Source organism: Haemaphysalis longicornis, unplaced genomic scaffold (genome assembly GCF_048455015.1).
Source record: "Haemaphysalis longicornis isolate Haplotype H1 unplaced genomic scaffold, Haemaphysalis longicornis Haplotype H1 scaffold_1, whole genome shotgun sequence".
Classification (NCBI taxonomy): Eukaryota; Metazoa; Arthropoda; class Arachnida; order Ixodida; family Ixodidae; genus Haemaphysalis; species Haemaphysalis longicornis.
Genome location: NW_027526203.1, coordinates 62,403,720 through 62,422,288, shown reverse-complemented (window position 1 = coordinate 62,422,288; position 18,569 = coordinate 62,403,720). Strand labels below are relative to the sequence as shown.

General features: G+C 45.5%; 1 pseudogene across 1 annotated transcript in view; it reads right to left on the bottom strand.

Moving 5' to 3' along the window:
- LOC144174733 (laminin subunit gamma-1-like) overlaps positions 1–18,569 on the bottom strand; it is a 111,314-nt pseudogene that overhangs the window by 10,803 nt on the left and 81,942 nt on the right. The window contains exons 14-22 of the transcript XR_013323519.1: positions 17,387–17,499; positions 15,333–15,626; positions 11,772–11,899; positions 11,111–11,302; positions 9,207–9,516; positions 8,612–8,749; positions 6,708–6,883; positions 4,680–4,802; positions 826–940 (exon numbers count right to left, since the gene is read on the bottom strand). The product of XR_013323519.1 is annotated as a laminin subunit gamma-1-like (transcript). The remainder of the gene's footprint in view (positions 1–825; positions 941–4,679; positions 4,803–6,707; positions 6,884–8,611; positions 8,750–9,206; positions 9,517–11,110; positions 11,303–11,771; positions 11,900–15,332; positions 15,627–17,386; positions 17,500–18,569) is intronic.

Here is an 18,569-nt window from a genome sequence, read left to right as displayed (position 1 = left end):
TTCTTTACACTGACAGTTTCACAATTATGCTTCTAAATCAGTAAAGTTGCAGTCTGAAGGCAGTTGAGGTAACCGATTCTGACAACCCCACAAACCATAGAAATGCGTAAAGTTTTGAGAGTCTTTACTGAGGGATGTGGTGTTACCGTTGTGTGCCAACAAACTGCTCTGTAAGAGTAACCATGCTTATGGTTGTTGAAAACAGTCGTAACCCTCATCCTAATGCACACAACTCTAAAGCAGATTATATCTGCACTGTGCACTAGAAATGATTTGTAAGCGTGTCCGCCGACATTATCCAAACACTCCCATACAGAGAAGTGGTCCAAGGGTGCTTTGCAGTAGTGGACTAATGCTAGCCCTATCATATAGACTTCCATCATTCTGAATTAAGCAAATTCATGACCAGTCATGGCAAATACCCTTTATGCGAATGGACTTCAAATCTCTTGGGCAAACGTCGGAGGGATCGGTCTTCCTGTTGCGTGGCATATCAGCCTTTAATAGTACATTGCTGTGGACCACACTGCCCTGAGCGGGCTGGTAGAGACACTACTGGCTCTGTGAATAACGACACATCAGAGTGAAGATGTACACGAGGCAAAACTGGAGAAGTTTCTGCCATCCAGGCCAGCTTATGCTTCTCACGTGCACTTTATTTTACATCGCTCGGTGCTGGCCTCTTAACACTGGCATGCTGTATTTCGTCGCCATAAGAATATCGCTGGAACCCAGTTCAGCAATTTGCTTTGTGCTGATAATAAAGTCTGGGCTAACTGCTAAGCAATATGAAAAAACAAGAAGCAGCAAGGAACTTGTGCCTACCTCTGAGATCCTTGAGTGTCTTCTGGGCTTCCTCGAGAATCCTTTCCCCATCAGCTGCAGCCTCCTTTGCCTTGGCGGAGGCCGCATCTGTCTCAGCCAGCAGTTCATCCGTGATCTGGAGAAGTGGAAGGGGTAATGTGGAAGACTCGCATAAAATGTGCACTTTTAATGGAGAATCGGGGCATGTTACAGTAATGTGTTGATTGTGCAAAGTCCTCTTACATGTTTTTCCGATCCGCATCAAGACCAATTTTTGCTCCAGCCATTCGTTGTACATGCTGCGACTCAATTTTAAACATACCCTTGCAAACCTGGCTCTGCCTAGCCACACACGTCACAATGAGTGCCTTACAAGCACAGCTACACAAGGCACCCCATTAGAGTAAACATGTCCCAACAAGGACAAGTTCACTATTCTATTAGGACTTCTAGTGTACATTAGTACCCACTGAAAATATGGAAAGTAGTATATTCACACTGCATCTGAAAGTTTCCTGTAGGCAAAGTTACATGTCTTCAGCCATTGCAAGTCCAAGTTATCAACGTCCAAAAATTGCATGCAACTTCATCAAAGGAGATCAGATATCGGGTGTTCTTCTGCCTGGCAGAAAATATGGGAAGGGTGACAACAGTACTGTACAAGCTGGAATATAGGTCGAGCCAGAATATAGAGAAACCCACTTTCTTACCTAAGGCCAAGAAATGTGAGAAGAAAAAAAAACGCACACAACATTGTTTTATTGCACCTATAAGCACTTGTTTCATTTCAGATTATTCGTTAGAGCTGCCTGAACTCTCGTCGAATGACTGTTCTGGCTGGCCGTCTTTCACAACATGTCGTGCTTAGTGTAGTCCAGTGAATTTCTTATGCAGCCCTTCTTAAGCACCCGCGAAACCGTGCCATCAGGAAGCAAGCACCAAGATGCCACTCTGTTAAACCGTATCCACGTGTGAAACCCCAGTGCCGGCCGCCGTGAGCAGCGGTGTGCGCAGGCAGCCAGCAGGCATTCTGGGGTTGTCACCAGCCATCTATTCGTAGAGACGTTGCACGACGTTTCCGAGAGAAAGCTCGCAACCTTGTCCTTCAGTTCCAGGTGTACAGCATGGCGCCCACGAAACGAGGTCTTTGGGCATTGAATGCCCGGAGCTTCCCATTTAGCTTACGCCAGTAGCATACACTTTTACCAGTGAAACTGAACTGGCACTATGCGGACATGCTGCCATTGGCGTTGGCATATACCCTATAAATTTTTCGTTGGCATATACCCTATAAATTTTTTTTAAAGTCCTGGAGTAAACTGCAACCAAGTGCCAAAACTCATCTTGAGCAAGAAAAGAAAGCACGCATGTTCACTGAGAGCGAGAGAAGCAACAACAAAAAAAGATGGTGGTGTATCCAACTGACGGCAATAGAGATAGTGCCCATGCAGTTTGGATCAGCTGCCTGCAGTTGCCAGATGATAACTAGCAATATGTCAACGACCAGGTGTACAGCGTAAACTCTGTGTAAACTCTGGGACCTCCTTCTGTAATAATAATTGCCATTGTTCTTCTCCTGTATGCAAATATTTTTCAATAAAACCTGAAAAAACCTGAAAAACCTGACCTATATATAGGTCGATGGCTTTTATAGGTGGCTTTTTGGCAACTTTTTGGGGAGAAACCTTGACCTATATTCAGACTTAACATAGCTAACTGATGACCTAACACAGTGGTTCTCAGCCATGACTGCCCCGGGGACCCCTTTTGGGCTTGCGATAGTGATGGGGGACCCCACGATGGAGCGTATGTTGATCTGTGCCATAATGTCAAACAATTTGTATTTGAATCTGCAAGCCTTCTAGACACCTATATGCTGCCTTTTGTGGGTTTCTTTTCTTTGTCTTTCATAGCTGGCGTGTTGGACAAAATGCAGATGTCAAAATATGTGCCACGCGGAGAAGCTAAATGTACATTTAATCCGGCGGATCCACCTTTTTGCTTTGCAAGCAAATGCTGGCAAAATCGAGAGAAAAATGGCGGGGGAAACGTTTGGCGGGAAGCTTCGCGGACCCCTGAAATGCTATCGCGGACCCCCTGGGGTCCGCGGAGCCCCATTTGAGAACCACTGAGTCCTAACAGATGACCTAACAGCTGTAGATTAAATGTGACTTCTGGACAAGTTTTTATTAATAAAAATAAAGAGCGCAATAACCATTTTCAAGGATAAAAGTTGAAAGTTTTGGTAGCTATTGTAAGATGATGCTACCACCCAGCAACACAGTAAAAAGCCATGCAACAGAGAAGCATATGCATACAGAAAAAAGTTGGTTATGTGTCAAACAGAAGCTTGTTTACTTTTGCGTGGCTACAAAGCGATAAACTGTGATGCATTCGCTGGAACAGCGCAGAAGAGAATTCTGTGTGCCAACATTCAGCTTAACATACAACACATTAATGACCACCGAATGCACAAGAAATGTAACTCCAGTGAATGGATGGTTATAGGCAGGGCAACGTTGACTCTTGTTGTTAAAGCTCGCACAGGAAACGGGGCAACCAAACAAATGGTGGCAGAATACACGAGTAGCCTTTTTTCTGTTGCCCAACAATCTCCTTTGCTAGCTTTTCAAACACGCGTTACATCACATGCATGGAATAAAGGACTGTACATTATGAATGATATGGTGCTTGCCATTTAAAAACACCGCAACCTCCAGGGCTTAGTTTCGACAAATAACTTGAGGGTTTGGCAAAAATGACGGAAAGGGTAGCAGGGTATAGTATGTCGTGCCTGTTGGTGCACTTAAGCATTTTACCGCAGCAATTACGTCACTGTGGTTTTGTACGTGGCATCCACCAAAAAACAGTCACCATAGAAGCCGTGACTTCATGTTCAGTAGCAGAACACCTCAGCCATTTAGTCACAAGGGCAGATTTTTTACGGGGAAGTGTATCTTCAATAACTAATGCAGTAATTTTGGTGTTGCTTTTCACCCAGTTCTGCTCATGGCATGAAGTCTCACTGAAATTGCAGTATCCTAGGACATACTGAAAATGTTTGACAAGCTGGTTACGTTATAGAAGTTACTTGCTCATAGAATTCCCAAGCATTTATTTTTCATTTCTCGTTGCCTCCTAGTATGCGTCCAGCCATGTAGTGGCAGAAAAGATCTGCTTCTCGCGAACTGAAACGTCACTTATGCTTAGCAGAAAAATTTTAAACTACTCAAACAAAACTTCATCAACCTCCGTGCATCAAAAATAAACGCCACTGATGGCAGTTTCCACGCAACATGTGTATCACACTGCCTCATGGATCATTGGGTTCAATGACAGGAGTATTATTGCAGATAATAGCAATAGTAACTGGCTTTTCAACAGACCAAATCTAAAGCAAACTATATTGCATTGGAAATTTTCTGGCGAAGGGTGGTCCATTCCCCATCTCTAGGGTGGGAGACGTAAGCACACTTATTATGTGCAAGGTGCTCACCTGAACACAATTCAGTCGCATGTGTATATTAAGATAAGTTTATATTCAAATGGCACGTGCATTGTGTGAAGCAATGACAATGTCACTAGTGCATACCAACTGAAAGCTTCCGGCAGTCATCACAAAGCAACCATTGTACATTCTAAATGACTCCAAATGAAAAATACTCCCGAGTACGAGTACTGCATTGACCGAATCATGTGCCCCACCATCAGCTCTTCAACACCAAACAACAAAATCACAAACATTCAAAAACATTCATTCCAAGCTATGATACGGAAAATGAAAGCACTCTGCATATACAGTTACCGTGAGAAGACATTGAATTTCCCACAGGATGTCTCATTCGGCTTCCTAACTGCTGAATAGGTGTGCTCACCTGCTGCTGCTTCTGGGCCTCAGCGAGCAGTTGTTCCACCTCTTCACGCTGTGGGCCCACCTTCTCGATGACTGCAGCGTGCTTGGCCAGCAGCTCGTCGGCTTCCTTCTGGATACGCAAGGCCTGCGCCGATGGCATAACGTGCGTGTTGATGCAAGAGTCAGCCACGTTGCAGTCAAAACGTATGACAGCTAAAATGCGCCAACAGCAATGTCTATTCTTGTTACCGAACCGCCTTTAAACTTGGCCATCGTACATCTGTTCCACCCCCTGAAAACACAGCTTTGCCGCAGTGTTTAGCTTTTGTGTGCTTGCAGTGGGCCTGGCAGCAGAACGCGTGTGTTTACCACGTGGTAACAGCATGGCTATAGTACGTATGCTTGCACTGAACACACAAGTTGCACGTGAATTGCTCATTTCAAAATGGAGCGCTAGCACAATAAATGGCCCACTTGATGAGTAAGCTTAGCTTTACGGACCTCAAAGATTGCCCAGTCTGCCCCCGTTTTACCTGCATGGCTGCAATGCAAACAGCCTCGCCTGACCACAACAGTGCTGAATATTATCCTTGCTAGAAATAAATATAAACAAAAAATAAACAAACACATATACTAAATGTTCTTGTAAACTCGGTCAAAGCAGGGTTTTCAAAATAAACATACAAACCTGTTTTTCCCATCAAAAATACATCACTTCCGCTTGCTTTTCATTGCTTCATTTATTGTGCTCCGAAAAAGAGACATTTTAGACACCACAGCGATCCACTTGCTGTCTAGCACACAAAAATGCTTTAAAAGTACGTGTTAGTGAAAGATGCGTATGTTCATTTTATTTTAAATTAAGGCTCGATGGTTACACTGTAGTCCCTAGAAATTTGGCTTGTCCGCTGACCGGGTCGGTTTACTATAACACAGGCTCGTCGAGGCAGCAATGAAAACTCACAAGAAACAGCACATTAGTCAACCACTGAGCCTTGTCATTGCACCCAACGTATGTTTGCCATTGAGACATATTCAAAAACTAAATTGCAGTTTAAATAACTTTTTCTTAGCCAATTTCTTGTGGCCTTGTTTTTTCATGCCAGAATAATTTTTTCGCGGAATTTAAAAGTGAAAAACTAGCGTCACCAGTCTGCATGCCGCTGCTCGCCGTGGTCAGCAGATGATCAGAGGCACGCACAGTACTGTTTACATCATTAGGATGCCTAGAAAAACTTATTCAAGCAAAAAAAAGTGGAAAAAAAAATTATGTAAAAGAAAGTCATCAAAACAGCAGTTATAGTCCTTAAAAAATGTCTGAATCACAAACATGGTCAGTACAATTTGAGGGTGCTGCAGCCAACCAGTGTATTGTTTGCCCTATAGTTTTCATTTTAAAAAAGATCCTGCTGAGGGCCTTGGTTGGGAAAATACCCAAATTCCTACGGAGTGTAATTGCACTGCAGCAACCTTAATCATATGAGTGATGATACAGGGGAGCAAGACAAAAAGAGGCTTGACGTCATGGACGCGAGGAATTGACATGGTAACGTGAGCCATCGCTCCATGACTCCTAAAGCGCGATCTCGCTATTTTAAGCTTGATTAGTAGCATACGTGAAACTTCAAGCAACCAAAGAATCAATCACACCGCCGCACCAATTGCTCACCCCCCACACAACATGCTAGTGAACACGCTACCAAATTACCGTGCTAGTCAAACTAACAAAGACTGTGCTGGATAAATAATGGTCTAACCTCCACATGCTGGTCCATAAGAGTTGCACAGCGTACGACGGTAACTGGGACACCAGGCAGTCACATGATTAGTGGCATCACCACAAGGTCAACAAAGTCATAATCTTAGAGATTAAGTTTACATTGTGCGGCTTGTAGGGGCATTGCATGCCAGCCATTCTTTGTTCTCTCTAGTGGGGAGAAGGCAGTGATTAGGCACGATGCATTGACGCTGCAGGGCAAGCCCACATGGGCGATCTGAGCCTTGGTAGCAGAAGGCAACGTGTGCATGTCAATGCCGAAAATGGCAATACCTGTTCGATGATCTCTTGCGCTTTGGAAGAGCTCGTCAGTGTCAACAGCTGGCATCTGGACTGATTGTGCGTCCGAGAGGACTCGGAGGGCATCACTGTACGCCTTCTTCACTTCTGCCTTTGCTTCTTCAGCCATCTTCTTGGTGCGCAGCATCAGGTCCATGATCTCACGCATCCTGCATGCAAAAGTGTGTGAATACAAGCTTGTGGTACCATCTGCAATGGTTACTTACTTAACATATGATTGATACTTGTCCTTTTTTGGATCCTGTACATATTCCATTTACCTCCGGTGGCAGGTAAGTGTGCTATTGAAAATTTACGAGACAAGCACACTGAGTTTTGTAATGCTCAAAGCCTGCGCCCTCACTCCTGACAGTGCAAGCAAGGCTATTACCTCTAGACCTTTTTTGTTCCTTCCAAGGGAGTGTGGACCTTCAGGCAAGTCAACACGTACCATCTTACTGCGTGTAATGATGATATGGGTGAAAGCCCGCGCTTGAGCACAAAGCACACTCCACTGCAGGTTGGGAAGCGCCAGCAAATGAAGCAGCCAGCAGATGGCATTTGAACTGAAATGTGCCTTGTGTGGGCTACGACCATACTTATAGGCGTGCAGCCGCATGTACCATCACCCGGATATCGGAGCCCTCCCATAAGGTGCTGACCAGCCTGCTGGACCACTTCCATCAGTTTCGACTGGACTATGCAACCACAGCCACGACCAGAGCTGAGTGTTTACTCCTCCGCAAGCTAGCGGCCCCCTCTGTTCTGACATATTAGTATAATCCCATCTTGCGGAAGGATTGTTGTAGGGATAACATGATGTAACCATCGTGCCTCCACCATTGCCATGCCATCTTCGTCTCTGTACAAATGAACACGGAAGCTGATGGTTTCATGTACTACAACCCCATCCTAATAGCACCTCAGAAACTTGTGTGGTGGTGCAATGAGCTCAGAACACACACTTAGACAATGGGTTCCCCCACTACTGGGATTTGACCATTCCACCTCCAAGCTTTCCGTCAAACATTGTGGATTTTATTGCAAAAAGCTTGAACAGCTGCGTTTTTTCTTATTTATTTGGAAGGCGAGTGGCAGATTTGCATAGAGTGTACATCTCGTGCTTATATTTTGAAGTGTAAATAGCATTTATGAGGTACCTCTTTCCTGACTTCTCACCATGCAGGTGGGTGGCTTATAATTAGTTATGCTTCCGTTGATTGATTGTAGGGTTTAACGCGCCAACGCAACGCAGGCGATGAGGCGCGCCGTAGTGGAGGGCTCCGGATTAATTTTGACCACCTGGGGATCTTTAACGTGCGCCGAAATCTCGTACACACGGGCATTTTTGCTTTTCGCCTCCATCAGAAAAGCGGCCGCTGCGGCCAGGAATCGAACCCGCGACCTTAGTTACGGTATGCTTCCAACCCCTAGCCTGTGCAACAACGGTACTGCGGAGCAGTAGTTGCTAGGTTTCCTTGCAGAGATTTCTTGTCGCTCAACTAAAAGAGATGTATACGTGCTGCCTAGACTCTTGGGCTAGCAACCATTCTGTCTCTTCATGTGAATTTCGCCCGCTATATACGGTGGTGCCTTTTCTGCTCGCCGGCACTGGAGGCGCCCGATCAGCTCATTAGTCTCGGCTGGCTCATGTTTCCAACTCTAGTAGAAAGGGCTCTGCAAGTGCGAGAATTACGAGCGGTGAGATGTAAAATAGGCTCGTGCCAATGGTGGCACCCCAACCATGTTGGTGTGCCACCACTGAGCCACTCTTCACTCTGTTCTTGTTGATATCTGTCAGAATGAAGGCTTATAAGCAGCTGGCAAAATCAACCCCGATGGTACATAGGATGTCAGCTTTGAAACGGAGGCTTTGATGACCGCGTTCTCCCCCTTACCTGTTCTTGAGCATGTATATCTCATTCTCGGTCTTGTCTTGCGTGCTGCGTGCACCTTCGGCAATGGCATGTGCCTCCTGAGTCATGTTGTAGGCATCCGATGCCAGGTTGCCAATCTCATTGGCGTCGTTCTCGTGCCTGCGGAAAAGGGTGGACAGTCACCACTGAGAACATATGCCACCGCACTTGGAAATAGGCAGTGGGTGTAGCAGTAATATAATCTATCGAGTAATTTTTTTTTTGTTCTTGTGAGAAAGAAAAAAAAGCCTCAGCAAACACGAAACCATGCTCAACGGAAAAATTTGTAGCAGCTGAACCACGTGCTCTGACAAGTTTGGGGTTGCACTGTTGGGGCAACAGTTACAGTCAGAATCGTTTAGGCTGTCATTGCAAGTCAGCATTCAGCGAGAGTTCCATGAATGTCGTTAAACATTCCGGTCCACTAATATAGAGTTAAACTCTCGCATGCTGTCTGTAATCGTCTCCTTTTTTAAAAAGGCACACCTTGTATCGTGTAGCTGATCTCGCATCAATATTTCTCCTGATCTGCCGCCCTGCATGCCAACCAAGGGCTTGGAATGGGCAGGCCGCTCACTGATCGGCCAGCTGCCGGGCGTCGCGGGCAATTTGGGACATCATTTCCGACTGCTGCCCGTAGCGGTCCGAGCGCTCCAGGGCTCGCTTGAGGGCGTTCTGTGCCTCATCCTCGAAGTATTTCTCGGCTTGTGTCAGCGTGGCCTTGATGCGCTCGGCAACCGCCTCCGCGCCGGTCATGTTGAGTGCCACTCCCTTCACGATGTCTTCAGCGAGCGCAATCTCGATGCCGATCTTCCCCGCAATGTCCTGCACCTTCTTGATGCGCCGAAGCAGCTCGTCCAACTGCTCGGCCAAACTTTTGCCCGTGCCTGTGGGTGAACAGGAAGGGTTGACCTGCTTCCTCTCTCTTACTTGCTCGCTTCCGAACGATCAACTAAATGCTACTTTCTTAGGAATGCCTCAGCCAAAAACAACAGGAACTCTGTCGAAGTTTCTTATGCGAAAGCAGTAAAACGTCCACCTGCACCTAGCGCTGCTAACAGTAACCTAACAATGATATGGCTTTAGGAGAATGATGGTAATAGAAATCATGAATATGCCTCCAGCCAGTGGCCACGCAACACAGATCAACATAGCCATAATTTGGTAAGCATTAAATCAAACTAGAAATATCCATTCCACCGTACACATTTCTGACATTCCTCAATTCCACTCTGATGTGCAAAGTTCACATTGACAAACCCCAACGAAGTTTTCGGTGTTAGTATTTCTTTTAAAGCAGAAATATTAGGAATGGATTTCAGGAGGACGGCGTATATGAAACACAAAACACACCTTCAACTCTCATGCTGGTCCATTCACTAAAACACCAGTCACGTCCTGTTTGTTCACTAAAATAAATCTGCCCGTGTATGGTTCTATTCCGTATGTGACAGTAGAAGTGCATTTAACGGCGGTTTATAAGAACGGAAGTTAATTTTCACCTACTTTCTGAAATGCACCCGCACACGCTTGTAGGACAGAAATCCATAAGTATCACCTCAATGCATTCTGTGTAAAACAAATTTCCCCCATTGGCCAAAAAAATATAATTTATAATGTTTGCAATTTCCCATTGTCAGAAATTTCTTTGATTGCAATTTGATTTTCAGAAATTCCTTTACTTGCAAAGTGGCAAAATTGTGCGACGGTGGACAATGCTGTTCTTTCAAAAGCTCTGGCAGAGGAATGGTGCAGGAGAGGAGAGTAATTTTTCTCTACTGAGCAAAACATGGGAAACCCACAGAGATTTTTTTTTCTTTTGCATGGAAGAATGGCTTTTATGCTGAGCTCTTTGCACAGCGAGCCATAAAGAAACACTGGAGCAAACCGCAAACATTGTTCTAATTACCTCAAAACATTAAAGTCTGCAATGCATAGGCCGTGACGAGCATTTTTGGGCGATTTACACGCATTTTTAGTGAGAAGACTGCGCTCGAAAGTTACTTCTTCCTCGCACCATCCTCCTCACCGATTTGCTGATGCCGGCTATGACGGCACACTGGTAAGTCTGCAGGGCTAAACTGGCCCATTGCTGGCATGTTTCATACGTGCAACCTGTGTGTCAACAAGTCAAATCTTGGTGCTAACCATGGGGTGGGTGGGAACTGAATTATTGTATGTTGAAATAGCAAGAAAATGCAATGTAAAGCAGAGCAATGTCACTGTGGCAGATGGCAAGGCTTTATACTCCCAGTAAACACTAAAATCATGAATGACATGGGTTAAACTGCATAACGCATCAGCAAATAACACTTTCATCAGTTCACTTCGGTGTCCCTTCAAGGGAGAAGTGAACCCATCGGAATCAATCAGCTGCCCGTGGCTCAGACGCATGTGCACTGACCCTAACTGGCTCTAACTGATCCCATACCCCTGAAGAGCCAGGTCGTCATGTGTAGTACTCTAGAAGAGGAAACTCACCGGAGGCCTGCTTGGCGTCCTTCCACAGGCCGTTCACTATGGTCATCACTTGCTCGAGCTTCTCCTCAAAGTCGACGCTCTTGACAATCTGCGGATTCTTCTCAATGTTGTCCAGAAGGCGTGCCAGCTCAGCCACCTTCTCCCGGTGCTCGTTCACCGCATCTTGCACCAGGTTGTAGCACATGGGACAGTCTGCAGCGTGCCACAAATCCAGATGAGCCAACTACTTCAGGTGCCTGAGCACACTGCGTCAGTGCGTGGAACCTCAAATTGAAAATCCAATGTTCGAGCACCAAAGCAATGACCCCCAGCTGCAAATTGTCCTGTATAGTGGAGCTGCACAATTATCGTACATTTGAAGCATTATTGGTGTTTTTTAGTGCCCACTGATACCTCATTCCAACTCATTTTGATTTGCCTCTGTCAAAAAATGTTCCGAGATTGAGATAGTTAAAGCAGTGTTTATTATAGCATCGTAGCAGTGTTTATTATCCTTTTTTTTGTCCTGTGTTTACATGGGTAGTTATATGTTTATGTAACAATTTCAAACATTTACTAGTTCACCAACATAAACAGGGTGGCTCTTCAATTGATTACACTAGAAAATGCCGAATGCAAGCCACGTCTGACTACATTCAAACCGCAAGAGCGGGACACCCACCAACGCATCCGGACTCCTTGCTGTACTTGTTCTCCTTGCAACGCTCGCAACGGCGTCCCTCGACATTCGGCCGGCACTCGCACTGGCCGTTGGGAGCGACACAGAGCCCTGGCTGTCGCAGTCGCACGCTGCCAGGAGGTGCGGGAAGCATGGAGGGGGGAAAAGGAAACGAACAAAGAGCACAGTTGAGACTGACTGCACAGGAATGAATAAAGGAGTCGAGAGAACGTTCGAATCCCAGGAAAGCCAAACTACGCTGTATGCAAAGGAAGTGCATACAGCAGTAGCAGTAGCATTTAGTACGTCATTCCAGGTTATGCCTAATTGTCAAGAATAACACATAATTCTTCACTAAATATAAATGAATATAGAAATACAGATGAATATAGAAATATAAATATAGATGAGTGTGCAAGTAAACATATTACACTAACCTTTGGCTAGGGTTAGTACAGACCGCAACAGCCCTGTCTACAACACTCGAGCGGCGTGCCACGGGCTGCACTGGCGACGCCTATCGGTGGCACCGATGCGACATCGTGTTCGAGATAGCGTCATGTGCGCGTGCGCGGCCACCCTGACATGATCAGCTTGTCTTTGTTGCCCGTTTTGGCCGCCACTGTTACAGAGGATGCTTTGGCCGCCGGGAGCGCTGTTGGCAGCACCGCTCGTGAGGCGCGCGCAGAGCGGGCGCCAAGCCGCGCGTCGCTGCTGCGTCATTGTTTCTGTCGTGCGTCTGCGCTCGGAAGAAACTGCCACGTCATGGTTCTGTCGAACTACTACGTGTAATGGCACGTTGCAGGCTGCGAGTTTATGCGCCGGTTTGGTAGTTGGTCGACGGCGACAACGGTTGGATTTCCTAGAGCGGCTTTTATCGTTCCAGTGGTCATGCTTTGAGGTCAATGGGCGCAATGAACAGAAAGTGAGCGGAGGGTCGTGCGGGATGATGTTGCATGTCTCGCACAGAGGGAAAAGAGCTGCTGGAGCATAACATTGGTATATTGATAACTGTATTATATGATACAATGGATCAATGTGATGAATGTAACTGAGATAAAGAGAAAGTTTGTGTCTAATCATTCCGTCGACCTTCACAGCCCTTGAACAAAAACTGGCAGTAATCAGGCGTCGTATAAAAAAGCCCCTCGATGCCTGCAGGGAATTAAAGGCAGTTAGAGCGAACAAGAGGAAGATTTAGAATAAGGCGATGACACTGGGAATTAAGGAGGACGGAAAAGTGAATTACGAATAAGTACTAGTGAATTAAAAGACATCAAAATTAAATAACCGGAACAAAAGTGAATTAAGAAGACATGGGAATAACAAGAATCAGTGCAAGTGTAAAAGGGATTAAATTAGGTGAATTTCTGAGAGAATCAAGGTAACTTCAAGTTATTAAAGATGAATCAAACTTAACTGACAGATGTCAAGGTGTGCTAAGATGAAACCAAGCGCATTAAAAATGAATATGAAGCGTGAGGATTCAACGCAACTAACAGTGAATAAAGTAGTGCATTAACTTAGACAAAATGAACTAACATGAACCCAACTAAATTCATATGGACCGATGTGAATTACGAAGACGAAGCAGATGGAGAGGAATCAATGCGAATCAAGTGGAATCAGAGTCAAATAACTTGAATCAAAGTAAATTAGGGGGGTCACTGTGTGAAATAACGTGTAGCAAAGTGAATTAAGCTGAATTAAATTATAATAAATTAAATTAGAAAGTATACAGGAACTTAAGAGGAATCAATTGATTTATTTTGTTTTAATTTGCATTCATTGTCTATTTACTGTCTTGTGTCATACTTGACTTTGGTCATTTTTAAATCACCAGGATTTGTGTTAACTCACTTTTTTTCATCTTAATTTACTCATTCATTTCGTTGATCAAGCTGATCATGTCAGGGTGGCCGCGTACGCGCACATGCATGCTATCTCGAACCCGATGTCGCATCAGTGTCTCTGATAGGCGCCGCCACTGCAGCCCGCGGCACGCCGCTCGAGTGTTATAGACACGGCTGTTGCGGTCTGTACAATCCTAGTGCCCGTGCTTTTTTCCACTCATATGTGCACGCACACACATGCAAGCATGCACACAAATGTCATTGGAGGCTCTCATAAATGTCGAAGGAGCAATGCAGTTGCAAGAGACCCATTTTAGAAAACGCAGGTTTCCAGGGCTCTTACAACGTTAAAGAACTTTGGTTTTGGAACAGAACATTGTCTCAACATAACTTACTCGTTCCTAAATATGTTTAGTGCAAAAACCAAAGACGGTACACAAGAAAGGAGATGGCACAAGCGCTAACTTTCAACTGAAGTTTAATCACCGCTAGAGCCGGTAAATATAGAAACAACTGGAGCATGCGCAGCATGGGCCACAGTAGGGTATATTTACCAACTCCAGCGGTGATTAAAGTTCAGTTGAAAGTTAGTGCTTGTGCGGTCTCCTTTCTTGTGTACCGTCTTTGGTTTTTGCGCTAAACATATTTAAGAATCATGAACCAACTAGCACCCCAACAAGTTTTGTTAAATAACTTACTCATGACTGTGCAGTATGCATGGATATTATGTGCCTGAGCAAAATCTACTAGCGCACTAACATTAAACAACTAAAATGAATATTGCAACTTTGAGACACCAAAGAAAGTACAAAGCACTTGTCCTATGCTCTGCTATTCTCACGTTGTATGAACTGTCTTTTACAGGTAGTCCAAGACGACTGCTGGAAATGCATTCAAACAAGAGATGAATCAACATGCATTTTCATAAAAGAGCTTGAACTGGCCTTATTGTTGCCTAGGGCGAAAGCAAACACCTGTACCAGTGCCACGTACAGGCTGCATATCCCGGCCAACAGGGGTATTGGGTCGTGCTTCTCCCATCACAATCTAGGCCGGTACTATTCTTGGCCTCCCCTTTTATTTCCGGGTAGCGGCCTTGCTCACTTTTAGGCTCACTAAGAGGATTCGACTTAAATTGAGGATGACTCAGCGGGCAATGAAACGGAAGATGATAGGTGTAACATAAAGGGACAAGAAGAGAGCGGAGTGGGTCAGGGAACAAACGTGTGTTAAGGACATATTAGTGGAAATCAAGAAGAAGAAATGGACGTGGGCGGGCCATGTAATGCAAAGGCAAGATAACCGCTGGTCATTAAGGGTAACAGAGTGGATCCCTAGAGATGGCAAGCATGGCAGGGGGTGGAAGAAAGTTATATGGGCAGGTGAGATCGAGAATTTTGTGGGGATAAGTTGGTCACAGATAGCACAGGACCGGGATAATTGGAGATCTATGGGAGAGGCCTTTGCCCTACAGTGGGCGTAGATAGGCTGGTGATGATGAGTGTCCTTGCACTGAATACTTTGGCCCGCCTGAGTGTACAACACAGTGTCTGCAGTGCTGGATAAACAAAGTGCCTTACCTGCTCTTGTCATTGTACAATAGTACGCGTGCTTTGGAAAGGCATGTGAAGAGTAACGAAAAGCTGGCCCTTCGTTTAAAAGGTGTACCTGAATGAGAGGGAGCACACACACACACACTCGGTGTACTCACGCACGCATCCGTCAGGCGAGAAGCCATAGTGGTAGGGCAGGCACTGGTCGCACTGCTTGCCGGTCACCCCTGGCCGGCAGTGGCAGTGTCCCGTTCGCTGGTCGCGGGTCCGGTTGTACGAGCCAATCAAGTTGCAGTTGCAGGCCTCGCAGCCGTCCCCGCTTTGCAGGTTCCAGTATGCCTCGCGGCACTGGGAGCACTGGCGGCCCGCCACGTTGGCCTTGCAGGCACACTGGCCACTGCGCTAGTCGCATTCGGCACCCTCCAGCGAGCCCAGCCGGTGGCAGTCACAGGCTGCGATGCCACAGGTAGGGAAAGTGAGACGAATTCGCTCCCATTGTTGGAGTCATATTTGTACACAGACTGACTCACTGTGAGTTGGTCTCACAACTTTATAGTACTCGCAACTGCCTTTATGTTAGGGGTACTTTCCTCATATCCTCATTCAGTCCCTTCATTGGGAGCTCCATTTATTAGCCTATTCAGAATTCACTTTCAGGCTCTTGATGGCTTCTGAGACGATTGGCAGCAATGCACAGCACCCCAGTCATTTCCAGCCAGGCTGCTCTCAGTGTGCATGAGCAGCTGGGGCTAGCTTTGACATGAAACTCTAATCCACACCAGCGTGTATGGACATGATGCATGCACTCTACATGGGAGAGAAGGGGTACAATGAGGAGATTCAGGGAAAAAGGAACTCTTAGGGGGACAAGCTGCACGGGTGCGAGCTGTTCGCTGAGTGCTCAACAAAAAGTAACCCGCTGACCAGTTGTTTGCACAGTGCACTGCTGCTGGTGGTGCCATTTCCGCTCACTAAGATCAACTGCCTAGCGCACAACAATGTGCCTGCAAACGTACAGGCAGCTGCTACTTCCTCCCCCGGCCATCATAGTCAACTGCTTACCACTACACGTGTCTGACATTGCTCTGTTTAATCTTGTATAGACAAAGCAGGTAAAGTTGTCGATGCTCTCAGACGCGTCATCACCAAAAACAACAAGAGAACTGGCAAGTTCACTCCCCGTAAATGCATAGATAAATCTGCAGTGCAGGATGGTTCTATAGGTGCACCGTCAGTTCAGTGGGCAGAAGCACCACAGTGTACCCATGCTGGTGCACGCATGTGCACTGTGCCAACAAGGGTGCGGAAATGTTGTAAAGCATTCTTTTGTAATTTAGCCCAGGGCTATGCCATATCTCGAAGCCACCCTGGCAGCCTAGCTAAGACAGCCGATTTTGTAGTGCTGAGCGGGAAACGTACAAAACAGTGGCTTCATGCGGCAGTCATGATACTGTCCGAAAGCAGGGAAGGCAGTGAATAAAGGTTACTGCAGTGAGCTTGTGCTCCCATGTAAACTCTAAAGAACGAATGCTGAAGAAGCACAAACAGAATAACTTGCACAGTTTAAAGACTTTAAAGCCATCAATTTAATTAAACTCCAGGGTGTTTGGTACGCATGTGTTTATCTAGGAGCAAATTCCTTTCCGGAAACATCTAATCACACTGAGAAAATTGTCAAAACCAGAACTATCTAGGTCAGTGATGAACTTGTTACACTTCCACTATAGGATAAGAGTGTGATGTAAGGCAGGCGATGACAGGAAGACAAAACAAACCATTAACAAAGCATGGTTCACGACAATACATTGTGGGTTTCTGCCTCATTCAGCTAAAATTGTTACGTTTACTAAGCAGCCATCACAAGTAAAAGCAGCCTTAAACGAGATCTAAAAGAAATAAGCTTAGTCTACCACTGAGCAATGCAAATTCAGTAAGCATGGACTGGTCACAAGTACCTAATTATTGACCGGTTTTAAGTACTGTAATTCTGCATACTGAATTACCTGCACTTTGTAGTCGGATCTCAGCAGTTATACATTGCAAAATCCTAGAAAGATTTTCATAAGTAGCATCTGCACAAGCATGGCTGGATGACAGCTCTGGGAAGCAATTTACAACATAGAAGAAAACTGATGCATGCTGTTTTGAGGCCATTAACAAGGCTTTTTGATTAGGCGACGCAAGATGGTTTTGTAAGCCCATGCATACTCACGCTTGCAGTCTCCTTTGGGTACAGCCAGGGCATCACCATAGTGTCCCGGCAAGCAGCGGTCACAGTTGAATCCAGTTGTGTTGTAAACGCATTTGAGGCATTCGCCTGTTGTGCTGCCACCAAAAAAGGGAACAAGCTACAATCAAGGCACAACAAACAGAAATGGCACTGGACAGTACGACCAGACCTGCTTTATTTTGTTTCCAGTACATAGTTTGCAATCTACAAAAACCAAGTGCGAAGACCCACATCTACGGTCCACAGTCACAAATATTGCTACCAGCGTGCCTGCATGCATGGCAGCGCCATAATGCAAGGTTTATTGTTAAGCAAAAAAGAGTAAGAAAAGATGAATCGACAAAGATGACGCTAACTTTGATACAAAAAGGCCAGCTTCTTAGCGAGTGATGCCATAAATGTTTTAATGCCACCACACATCTCGTGCGATACTACTTCACTTTGTATCGCAAATGCATCAGAAGTAGTATGCCAAACTTTCAGGCCGCAGCTGCATCTGGAAAATATTACTTTACCTGTAGTTTGCAAAAAACTGTTTCTTCCTTGCATTAACAAATTAATTTTTGCTTCTATTCTCACACACATTCATAAATGTAATTTCTAAGGTAACCAAATGACCACACTGTATTTTGAAAGCTATACTTGTTCTATCAGGTCAGCAGTCATAGTTTTCCTTGCACTTTGTGATTTTTCCCATTTTTCCCGTGGCCCAACCTACATGATGCTTACTCTAGGTAATTTCCATGTATCGTCTCAAACACATTTTCAACATAAATTGTGGCAAGCTCAAACACATTTTGCTTACAATCCTACATTGCTATTGCCAATGGAATTTTCTTTGCTTTCAGTCATGATGTTTGTCTTGTCATAAATACTACCGCTTTCAAACAGTCAGCAAGGCAGTAGCTGTGAGCTGTGAGTGCATCGTTAACGGGGCCAGACGCGTGCACCTAGCTTGCTGCCTGTCTTTCTTTTCCCTTGCATGGCCTCAGTAGCAGGACACAAACTACACCAGGTTTGGCCAGATTGTTCGGGGGGTATTGTTCAGAGGATAGGAAACAATAGATGCTCACGTCCAAGTGACCTGTAATGCCATGCAGGTTCATTTGCATAGAAGACTTATGCTGGGCACTTTCATTTTCAACTCCCCCCCCCCAAATCCTCC